Source organism: Capsicum annuum, chromosome 5 (assembly GCF_002878395.1).
Source record: "Capsicum annuum cultivar UCD-10X-F1 chromosome 5, UCD10Xv1.1, whole genome shotgun sequence".
NCBI lineage: Eukaryota > Viridiplantae > Streptophyta > Magnoliopsida > Solanales > Solanaceae > Capsicum > Capsicum annuum.
In genome coordinates this window covers 169971933-169984408 of record NC_061115.1, presented here as the reverse complement: position 1 = coordinate 169984408, position 12476 = coordinate 169971933, and the positions used below count along the sequence as shown (strand labels likewise).

General features: G+C 26.6%; 1 pseudogene; it reads left to right on the top strand.

Moving 5' to 3' along the window:
* Positions 1-2039: 2039 nt before the first annotated feature.
* LOC107871772 lies at positions 2040-2834 on the top strand (annotated as a pseudogene).
* The last annotated feature ends 9642 nt before the right edge of the window (positions 2835-12476 follow it).

The window sequence follows — 12476 nt, the reverse complement described above, 5'->3', positions numbered from 1 at the left end:
TTCTCTTCATCCTAATCTCTCCACAAATTTTATTGTAGATAAAAATAAGATTACTACTATGGTAGTTTTTCATGTCCTCATCTCACTATGGGTATGAGACATACCATATACCAATAGAAAAAAATCTCATCGACCAAGATATAGTTTAAATTGCATTACTTTTGGTATTTTAATTTATTAAATTTCATGTTCAACTGCTCTAACACTTTTAGTTAACAATTTGATCATTTTTCTTTTTCATTTCATGCAACAATTAGTATCCTTTTTTTTTTGGCTATCTTGAGAATCTAACTATTGTTGTTTAAAATTCTTTCGAGAGAAATTATTTGTATGTATAAGAAGAAGAAGAATTGTCATTGGACATTTTAATGCAAAACTAAATAATTCGAGGTTATGAATATAAAAGGTTTTAGAGTTATAAATTTTATTAATATTAATTAAGAGTGCAACTTATTATGAACATAAAGATATGTGAGTTATGAAAATGAATTTAAAAATAAAAAAAATAAAAATAATAAAAATAACTTCAAATAAAGAAAAGAAAAAGATAAATAGGATCTTTGGTCGAGATGTGTCACATCACCTTGTCTTGATTATTCTTTTATTATTATATATATATTTACAATATAGATTTATTTTCTGAAGTAGAAGCAAGGGAAGGAGGCAAACGTATACATGTGCTACTTAAGAAAGTATTTATTTATCATTTTGCAATTATATAGTTCAACTTTGATAAATCTTTTGATAAAATATGAGAATGTAACAGTAGTTTATAATTTTCAAATGACATTTTAATTCATAAGAAAGTTATTTATTGTATGTAAAATTGTAGTTCTTGATTTTTCGCATTTTATAATTTTTTTGCTAAACATTTTTAAAGATTAATATTAATTTCTATTGTCTATTGAGTTGAACCGTTCAAGCTTACAACTTAAAAAAATAAAGTGTTGCTAAGATAACAATTATTTTGTGAAGTCGGTTGCCTCTTTTTATTTCATTTTCTTTCATAGGAGGGGAATCTTGATTCTTCTATGATCAAAATGTTAATTATATTTTTTGCTAATATTTTAATTTTTTATTTTTATTTTTCTATACCTATGATGAGCTATGTATTAAAAGAAAGTTACTTCTTAAAATAATTATTTTATATTAACTACCATTTATTGTGTTTTCCTTTATTTAATAACCTTTAAGACTTTTAGCTTATTAAAAATTCATTTAGAATTGCCTAATAATCATTCAATATATATATATAAATGAGGATAACAAAAAAATTGATGCGGCACCTTCCAATGAGCAGCAATTAGATTTATCTATTTTCTCCTTTTTGGGGGGGCAATTTTACCTTTATGATCCATTTAATTGTATAATTTATATATATGGCTGAGTAATTTAAATTTAAAAAATACAAAATAGTAATTGAGTATAGGAAGGCTAATTCTGTTTCAGAAGAGGTTTGAAAGATCAAGAGTCTTGTAAACTACAAGAGAATTAATGCTAATTTATAATTGCTAATTAAATTTTAGAAGGAATTTGAAAAATCGAGAGTCTTGTGAACTGAAAAATAGACCACTATCAACTCCACTATCAATTCCACCATGATCTCTTATTTAAGTTAAAATCCATCATTCAATTTCACAGAACTTAATTGATGCACCATGCAGTTATAAAGAAAACATATGCAAGCTTTGATGAAAAAATTGTAGTAATCATATTCTCTAATGTCTCTAAGCACACTAGGTTGCATGCATGGTAAAAAAATAGCAAATGTGCATATGACGAGGTGTTATTTCATGTATTCAAAAATTGAAAATCATAGTTGAGTTAATTTTATTTGCAATTTCTGACATGTGTTTTCATGAGTATGCTAATGATTTTTTTTTCTTCAAATTGTATTGTTTTCATAAGTTAACTTCATTGATTTGCTCTTCCTTATTAACTTGCTATCCTTGTAATATTTTGATTTACACTTTTTGAACTATTTATGAATTCATCTCAGTCTTCTTCATCAAAGCAGATAAAATTCTTACACTGGCAAAATGGCTAGAGGTTTGAAGAAGCATCTGAAGAGGCTCAATGCCCCGAAGCATTGGATGCTTGATAAGCGTGGTGTAGCGTTTTCTCTGAAGCCATCTTATGGTCCACACAAATCAAGGGAGTGTTTTTCGTTGATCATTATTTTGCGAAACAGATTGAAGTATACTCTCACATACCGAGAGGTGATCTCGATTCTGATGCAACGACAAGAACTGGTGGATGGTAAAGTTAGGACTGATAAGACCTATCCAACTGGTTTCATGGATGTTGTTTCAATTCTAAAGATTAATGAGAGCTTTTGTCTCCTTTATGACACCAAGGGTCGATTCTATCTTTATTCACTCAGGGATAAGGAGGCCAAGTTTAAGATTTGCAAGGTCCGTTCGGTGCAGTTTGGTCAGAAGGAGATTCCATACTTGAACACTTACGATAGAAGAACAATCCGCTATCCTGATCCTCTCATCAAGGCCAACGATACCATTAAGCTGGAGTTGGAATCTAACGATATTGTTGATTTCATCAAATTTGATGTTAGAAATGTTGTGATGGTGACTGGAGGTAGAAATAGAGGACGAGTTGGTATTATTAAGAACCGGGAGAAGTATAGGGGTAGCTTTAAGACCGCTCACATTTAGGATGCACTGGGTCATGAATTTGCTACACGTTTGGGGAATGTGTTCACTTTTGTCAAGGGTACTAAGTCATGGGTTTCACTACCCAAAGGTAAAGGTATTAAGTTGTCCATCATCGAGGAGGCACGGAAGAGGCTGACTGCTCAATTCGCCACCACTGTTTAAACTATTTGGGTTGTTGTCCAAGTCAATTTTTTGCTACTGCAGTTTTATAGTTTGGATTCTTAAATATTTGCTTTGTTTAGTAGTACCTATTTTGAATATTTGTGTATTTGTATGCCCAGCATTTTGATGAGAAAGTGATTAAACAAAAGAAGAAAAAGAACTCAGCTCAAAGGTGATTTTTGCTTATTTATCTCACTGTCCTTTAATCCAGCAACATTAGAGGAAATATTTTTTTCTCCTCAAATTTGACTCTCACCTTCAAAAATAGAAGATATTTTCACACCATACTTTGCTATAGTGTGTTTCACAGGGCAAACAATGATATACACTATAGCAAAGTTGCTTACCCTGTGCATTGCTCATGTTTTGAAGGTTGAAAAAAATTCATATTTTAATGTATATAATTGTGATATATTTATTTTTTTGGGTAAAATATAATTAATTTCTATTAAAGTATTTATTGATGTGACATTCTTCTAAGGTCACCATTTACAAATTATTTTTATTTTATTTTTTCCATTTATTTATTTATTATTATAAAAAATAAATATGTTAATTATCATTCCTTCATTTATTTTTATTTTTTATTGTTAAAACTTAAATGTATCAAAATTCACTGCTCCACTTATTCATATTCTTTATTGTATACTTAAAAGTCCAAATATTTACTAATTCAAACTTTCATTTCCTTCATAAAAAATCAATCATCAATATATATATATATATACAATAATTTATTTTAAAAGTATTTTTATTTTTCTTAAATAATTTATTTAATAAGTCATTTTCATAACGCACACCACTTCATATTTCTATAACTTCTATTCTAATAATGTCCATTAATTTTGCACTTTTAATTCACATACTATCATTTTATAACTCATGCTTTTTGTAATCTCCATTACCCTAGAAAATTAGAGTTATAAATGAACAAAGAAAGATCACCATATAAAATAATTCAATTCTATGTAAAAGACAATGTGTAGTTAATCTTGTCAATTACAATATTGTACACTTCGAACATATATAGAGAAGGAAGTTATGAAACGTAGGAGAAGATTTAGTGTTTTATTGATATTCAGGTGCGGAGAAATTATGAATATTTGCACAAGGATCTACTTCATTTAATTTTTTCATATTTTTTGATCTTTTTGTCAAAAATTTCTTCGTTGTTTTTTATTTTAAGCTCTATATATAAATATGTATCATACGGTTTTTCTTCTTCCCATATTCTTTTTTTATGATGCAAATTGCAATATGTACATTGAGGTACGTAGTTGTAATATGGAGTTAATCTGTAAATAGTGTTGACGACTTAAAGAGATTTATGCTATTGAAATTGGTTATATATATATATATAATGAGAAAAAAATTATCTTACCATCTTAGTGTATTTATAAGCACATATAAGTACATTATTTCAAATTAAAATCTCAACTTCATTGAATACACAATAGAAATGAAATAAAATTGTTATTAGGAAATATATTTTAATTTATAGATAAAGAATATTCTATCCATCTTTTAATAAATGTTAAATTGTTAAATTTTATTTTCTTTTATGGAACAAAACATTCTTCAAAATTATATCAAGTTATAATATTACGATTAGATAATGAATATAAAATTGATCAAATAAAATAATTAATTTTTTAACACCACGCAAAGTGCGTCTAATTTCTCTAGTTAATCTATTAAAATGGAAAAGGCATTCCACAAAACGAAAGATAAAATTTCAATTTGCTAAATCTTTCATTTTCTAGAGTTGCATATATGTAGAGAAATAAAGAGAATACGAGATTCATATAATTAGATTTGTGTTATATATACAAATAATGAATAAGCTTGAAACTTATTAAAAATTTACATGAAATTAATTCAATATTATTTAACTTAAAATATATTATATAAAAATTAAATATTTTAGAAGACTAAAAATACATGAGTAACAAAGATTTGCAAAAAAATGCATGTATATACTTAAAAGTCAGTATAATTAGAATTTGAAATAATTAAAAACTATAAAAATCTCTTAAGAAACTTTTAGAACTCAAAAATTTTATTAATCTGCGCAAAGCGCGGATAAATTCACTAGTAATAAATAAATAAATAAATAAGTAAGAAATATAGGAAATTGTCAAAAAAAAAAATATGTATAAATGGTGATATTAGAAGCATGCCACATCAACAAACTCTTAACCTACTTATATATATATATATATATATATATATATATATATATATATACCAGTTGCATGTGGCCCGTGCCAAATTCTAAATATAATAAATATAATTTTAATTGATTGAATAAGCATAATTTATGTTATTTTTATTGCATAATTAATTCAGTGTTAATCAATGATGCTACCTTCATTTTCAATATTATATGACACTTTAACCAAAAAAAAAAAACAAATATATATATATATTATATGACACCATTCACTAATTTCTACTTTTAGTATTTATAATGCATGTTTCAAAGGTGTGGATAAAATTGTCCATGAATTTTTTTATTGAATTCTAAAAAAAATAGAAAAAAGCAACTAATTACATGAAGATTGTATTTAGTTCAACATGAACAATTTATAACTTTATACAAATATAATTATCAAAAATTTAGGATCGTACTATTCTTCTTTTCGTTTTCTTCATCTCCCAATATTATACTTGATTGAATAAATTTTTGTTGCAAAGTCAGCATCTTGAAGTCAAATTGTACTTTTTCTTTTTTATTTTTTTCTATTTTATACTTTTTATATTTTTAAAAAATATGGTTACGTCGAGCACACGTCATGAATGATAGCGAAAATATCACAATCGCTTATTATATTTGTATTTTTAACATCATTTATATTTTTATATTCATTGATAGAATCATATTTGTATTTTTTTTATAATCGCGCTTGTATTTGTATTTGCATTTTATAGTTCGTACCATCATTTATACTTTATACAATTCACATTTTTATTTTAAAGAATTTTTTTTGTATTTATTTTTTATAATTAATTGTATATTTATTTGTATTTTGTGATTTTATTTTGTTTGTATTTGTATTTGTGTTAGTAATCTATTTTCGTCGATGTACTTGTATTTCTAAAAAAATATTTTATATTTGTATTTATAAATTGACCACATATTGTATTTATATTTGTAATTTTATATGTTTGTATTTGAATTTGTAGTTGACAACATCATTTGTATTTTTGAACAATTGAAAAGAATTGTAATTTTTCTTTCTACAAACACTTGTATTTATATTCATTGATACGAACTGTATTTTATTGATACAAATTAAACAATACAAATGATAAATTATACAAATATAAATATTACATTATACAAATACAAATGTTACATTTGCATCAAATGGGGCATATTTATACAACTTGAACCATACACATACAAATGATAATTGTTTATACACAAATACAAATAATAAATTTGACTTACAAATAGTAACGATACGTTGCATTGAATGACACATTACATATTTGTATATTTAGACTCAAGTAAATACAATTAATTCATATACGTGTTTGTATATAAATACAAATGATAAATTATACATATTCATGATTAAATTATTTCAATGAAAATAATTTATTTACTTGAAATCGATAGTATGATACGAATAAATATAAAATATAAAAATATAAAATACAATAACTATAAAAAAAATTGAAAGAAACAAATACAGAAAGGAGAAAAATAACAAAAAAGAAAAAAACCAAATAAGAACGGAAAAGAAAAAAAAAGATGAAAAACGGAAAAAGAACGAAAAACAGAAAAAAAATAAAAAAAAAAAAAAAAAAAAAAAAAGAAAAGAGAAATAAAATGAAAAGGAAAGAAGAAACCAAAAAGGGAAAGACAAAAAACAGAACGAAAAAAAGAGGAAAATAAAAAAAGGTAAAGAAAAAGAGAAAATAAAGGAAATAAATTATGAATTATATTTAATTGATAAAAGTAATTATAAATTATAATTAATTAAAATTTAAATTAAATAAAATAACTAAAAATTATATTTGTTAAGTCATCTAGTTATCCCTTCTTAATTTCTAGAGATCCATTTGAAGTTAGCTTACTTAATGCTAAATATTAATGACTGCATACAATTGTTGGTCCTAAATACTAAAGTTGATCTTTAATGAATTACTCCCTCCGTCTTGAATTATTCGTTTCAAATTTTTTAATTTAATTTTTTATTTTACTTGTTTTTTTCATTAATAAAAAAAAAATAATTTTTTTTCATGTTTTACCCTTTGCATTAATTACTTTTTTTTCAAATTAAAATGTAAACATCATTTAATAGGGACACTATAATAAACTAGTCATGTTATTAATTATTTTTTTTTAATTAATGTGCTATCTCATTTGGGGCGAATAATTTTAGGCGGGGGGAGTAAGAACTTGTCTTGGCCAATGTTCAACTGTTTCCTTTTCAGTTTTGACCAGCAAATGCTCCTTTCGGTTTATATTAATTTGTCTTCCTATTAAAAATATTTATTTTATTTTAGTTATCTAAATTTTAAAATTAAGAGAAGTTCATTGTATTTTGTCAATACTATCTTGTCATTAAATGACTATATAAAGTATAAATATTATATTTATATTTTTAATACATAATTAATAGGGTTAATTTAATAAAATAAGCTTCTATTAAATATTTTCTTGATAAAAACATCAAATTAATAAGGATCAATTAAAATTAAACGGAACAAGTAATATAAAAAGAAATTGACTTTTATTTTTTTTCTTTTTCAATCCATCAAAGTTCATCTAAAGACTGGGGTAAGTAATTTTTGCACAGAACTCCTTTTAGTCCATATTAATTTAATTTATGAGACGATGCATATCGATTAAAATAATTTGGACATAAATAAAACATCGTTTTTTACTTTAATAAATTGGACATAAATTAAACATCATTTTTTACTTCTGTCCTTTGAAAGTCAAATTAAAATCATAAATATATGCAATTAAGTCTTTTGAACCCATCAATTAAAAAATATAAATGAAGGAGAAAAATGGAAGAAACTTTCAACAACTTTCTTAAAGATTGAACTATTAAGTTATTATAAATATTAAAACTGTTATTATAAATATTAAAACTGACTCACAAATTAAGTTAATATGCACTAGAAGGATTTACTCCCTTCTTCACATTTTATATGACATCCTTTCACTTGACACAGTATTTAAGATTTATTTTTTTTAATCTTGTGACCTAAAATAATCTTTAAATATTTGTGTGTCTATCAATCATTTTAATAAGGATAAAATAAAATTTTAAAATTAAAAATTTCTAATTATAATAAAATGACATTTTTTTTGAACGGATTAAAAAGAATAGGTGTCACATAGATAGGAAAGAGGGAGTCATATTTACGACATTCGATGTTTACATCAAATTCTATTAGCTTAGCTTATTATGATAAGTGAGTTAAATATTGTAAATATATTGATATTAACTATAATTAAGTGATAGTTAAATCTTCATATGAAAAATATAATATATTTATTGGTTCGTATAAACACTAAGGGATCGTTTGATAAAATATATTAAGCAGAATAATGTTACTATAAAATTTTAGTACAATGTTTAGTTACAAACTTAAGTCTAGCATAATCAGTATAAGTAGTATTACCCATCATATTCAATATTATTCTTGTTAATAATATGACATTGATAATATTAATACTACTCCGATACTTATATATTCTATTAATAATATTCTTATACATAGTAAATTGTGACATTAACAATGTCAGTATTATTTCTATACTTATACATTCTATTCAGTGTTATTTAAAAAAGTCAATTCCACTTTACCCCTTAACATTTAAGGTTTGAAAATCCATACCCCCTCCACATATTAAAAATACTGAAATGGTGCTGAAACACTGAATTTGAGGAAAAATATTTTTACGCTAATTTTTAACACTATATGTTTTTGGAGACTTTGGTGTTTGGTAAATCTATGTAATCTGATTGATTGAGATATACTTCCTCCGTCCCATTTTACTCGTCTCAAATTTCTTAATTTATTGTTCTTTTTTACTTATTAAGACAAGATAATTTTTTTTCCATTATACCCTTAGTGTAATTGATTACTCTTTATTACTTCCTCCGTCCCATTTTAGCCGTCCCAAATTTCCTAATCTGGTGTCTCATTTTACTTGTCTTTTTTTACTTATTACGACAAGACAATTTTTTTTTTCATATTTTACCCTTTGCATTAATTACTTTTTCTTTAAATTAAAATGTAAACATCATTTAATAGGGGTACTATGGAAAACTAGTCATGTTATTTATTATTTTTCTTAATAGCTGTGTCATCCCAATTTGGGACCAGTAAAATGAGACGGAGGGAGTATTAGCATTCTTGAAAAATATTGCAAAGAGGAGTACCATTAAGAGTACTCCATTAAGAATACAAATGGTGCTTTGGTATTAGCAGAGGCGGATCTAAAATTTCGAGGTTGCGGATGTCATGTCACTTTTAACGTTAAAGCTACTACTCAAAAAAGATACTTTTTATGAGCATCCCACTGGAATTTGGCTTGTTAGTAAGACATTTTTGAAAGAAAATTTCATTGAAACATTATCGAAGAACCTAATTTTTACGAATTCAGTTGAAAATCAGTTAATTTTTGGCTTTACATTTTGCTATTTACACTGCCCCAAATAAGACAAATATTTTATCGATTTTATAGACTTTGGGTTTAGATTTGATTATTTGTCTTTTCAATTTGTACAGACAAATAGATCAAATAATAAAAATATGATCATTATTATAAAAACTATCGAAAACAACCTTTCTACTTTTCCGGAGGTAGTGTATGAACTGCATATATTTTACCCTCTCCAGACCCCACTATGTGGGAATACACTAAATTTGTTGTTGTTATTGTTATTACTATAAATTGTGTAAATAAGAGCTAAATTCAACTTATTAGTTAGCGTGAAAGTATAAAATAATTGTCAACATTCAGTGGATATTTCCAATTCTATTGTTAAGAAATTATAACGTCAAGCATCATTATTATGATTTACGAGGAGAGGCTAACTATAAATTTGAAGGAAGAAAAATCTTCAACTATGTTCTACACTTAAGTTAAAAATTCTTAAACAAAGATTACCCAAAAAAAAGAGTCAAACAAAGATTAAGTCAAGAGGAAAAAAAACTTATAGAAAATAGATTAGCGATCAAAAAGTAACAAAATAATGCTAGCGTCTGGATTTGAACTCTGGTATACAACGTGAAATTTCAGCGCATTTGCCACTGACATTACTTCCTCAACTGCTGCACCGGGTGACACTTAAATAATATATCGATTTTCTTCAAAATATATATATACACACAGTTTTTCGATCGAAGTTTGCGGGTGTCATGCCACCCCTGAACCCTATTAGATCCGCCCCAAGGTATTAGTCATCCATCAATATTGGAACTAACAACAAGATACAATTAAGAGGGGCAAAATGGTAAAATTACATTACCAATCATAGTTTTCTTAATAGCTGTGTCATCCCAATTTGGGACGGATAAAATGGGACGGTGGGAGTACTATATTTTTGAAGGTGAATAATACTTAGGCTTTATGCTTTATATGTTTTGTCCCAGGATTATGAAGAAAATTGAAGAGATAAAAGAACAAACTTTAGATTGTGAACCAATAAAAGGGGAAAATGAAATAGGGAAGGTTCATGAAGGGTTGCAAATATATGTGACAAAACTTAGGGAAAAGGTATGCACTTATAAAGAATGTGACAAAACTTAGGGAAAAGGTATGCACTTATAAAGAATGGGATGCAATAGGTATACCATGTAGGCATGGAGTTAGCGCGATAATGATTACGAATCATGAATCAGTAGACTTTGTATACCCATTCTATCATACCTCTACATTCAAGAAAGCTTATTCTAGGATAATCATTCCAATATCAGATCAATCACATTGAGACAGACCATCTGGTGTTCCTATTCTACCACCTAAATCTGTGAATAAAAAATTAAGAAGACGAACAAGATCAAGAAAAAAGGTACAGATGATATAAGGAATTCCAACAAGGTGAGAAAGTTTAACAATTCATGTGAGTGCAGCAATTGTCATGAATTCAAATAAAACAGGCAAACATGCAAAAATTCCAAAAGCCAAGGCCAAAAAAACTCTTCAGATACTTTTCTTGAATAACTTATGTTTTCCCTCCTTTTTGATGAGTTTCAATTAAATATCACAACTCATACTTTTTTATACCTGATTTTGTTTATTTTGATGTTCAATAGAAAAAAGGAAGAGATGATAGCGGGTATCGGTAAACTTTATAAGTTGCCCACTAAACGTAGAGGTAGAGAAAGAGGAATAGTAAGAAAGATGAATGAAATGGCTTACCCACTAATCGTAGATGTCGGGAACAGCAAAAGGAAGGAAAAAGAAAAATGGACATGATCTAATGGCATTGGAATGTCAAATGTGAACCAATTCGTAATGACATCGCATGTAATAATAATAATAATAATAAGAGATAATACATCCAAATACCTCTAAATTTGGCTACAAGTTTAGGGGTATTTCGATGTATTATCTCTAATAATAATAATAATAATATGCTAATAATAATAATAATAATATGCTAATAATAATAATATGCTATTATGTTTTTCATACCATATGTTAATAACGAATATTGTATAAATAAAAATTTTTCCTAATTTTAATTCTTGGATTTTCAAGGTTCAACCATCTACGCCAAGTCAAATTGCATCTTCGTACTACAAAACATGAAAGATCTCAGTCGCACAGGCAATCAACGCCTTGGAGATGTTATGTTGTCGACTCAAGCTTTGAAAATGCAATAACTTGTGCAAAATAGTGTAGAAAATTCATTTGGTGAATGAGATAGTGTCCTTGAGTTTGCATCTAGTATGTTGGTTGATTAATAGTTTAAATTCTCTATAATTAAAATCTATGATACTTATATTTATTGAATGTATCTTTGTTTTGGAATAATTGAATGTACATAATCATTGAATTTGCATCTGTGCTGGAGATTTGTGTTCCTATAGCACTACTTTAAAGTTCAAAAATACGAAAATAGTGAGAAAAGTAAAGGACTACATTAAAACAAAATAGTAGCAATATTTTAAATGTTTTAGTTGTTGGGAAGGACCTCACAAGGATTAGAGCATTTGATTTTTTTGTTTTTATACATAAATTGGAGATTAGGAAGCATCAAAATTCCTGTTTTCATAAATTATGTCTTGCGAGAGAGAGTGCGCGTGTGCGAGAGAGAGAGGTGTAATTCAGTTAGCCTTGGCTTGCTTTCTTGTTGGAATTTTAGAAACGAAAGTTGTTCAATTGAACACCAAAGAGTGTGAAAATATGGGATTTACGAGTCTAGCTTTATGCTCGTACTCTTGCTGAGTATTCCAAAGATTAACAGTAGATGTCTGAATATTTGAGTTGTTGCACAGAAAACTCTGACGATGTTAGGACTCAAATCACAAATCGTGAGGACACTTATCCAACTCTATCATTATCACAATCCAAAATAGGTAAGTGATGGTACTTGTCAAACCCACCAAACAAGTAAGCCTAACCCATCCTAAAGAACACAGTTTATATATATATATATA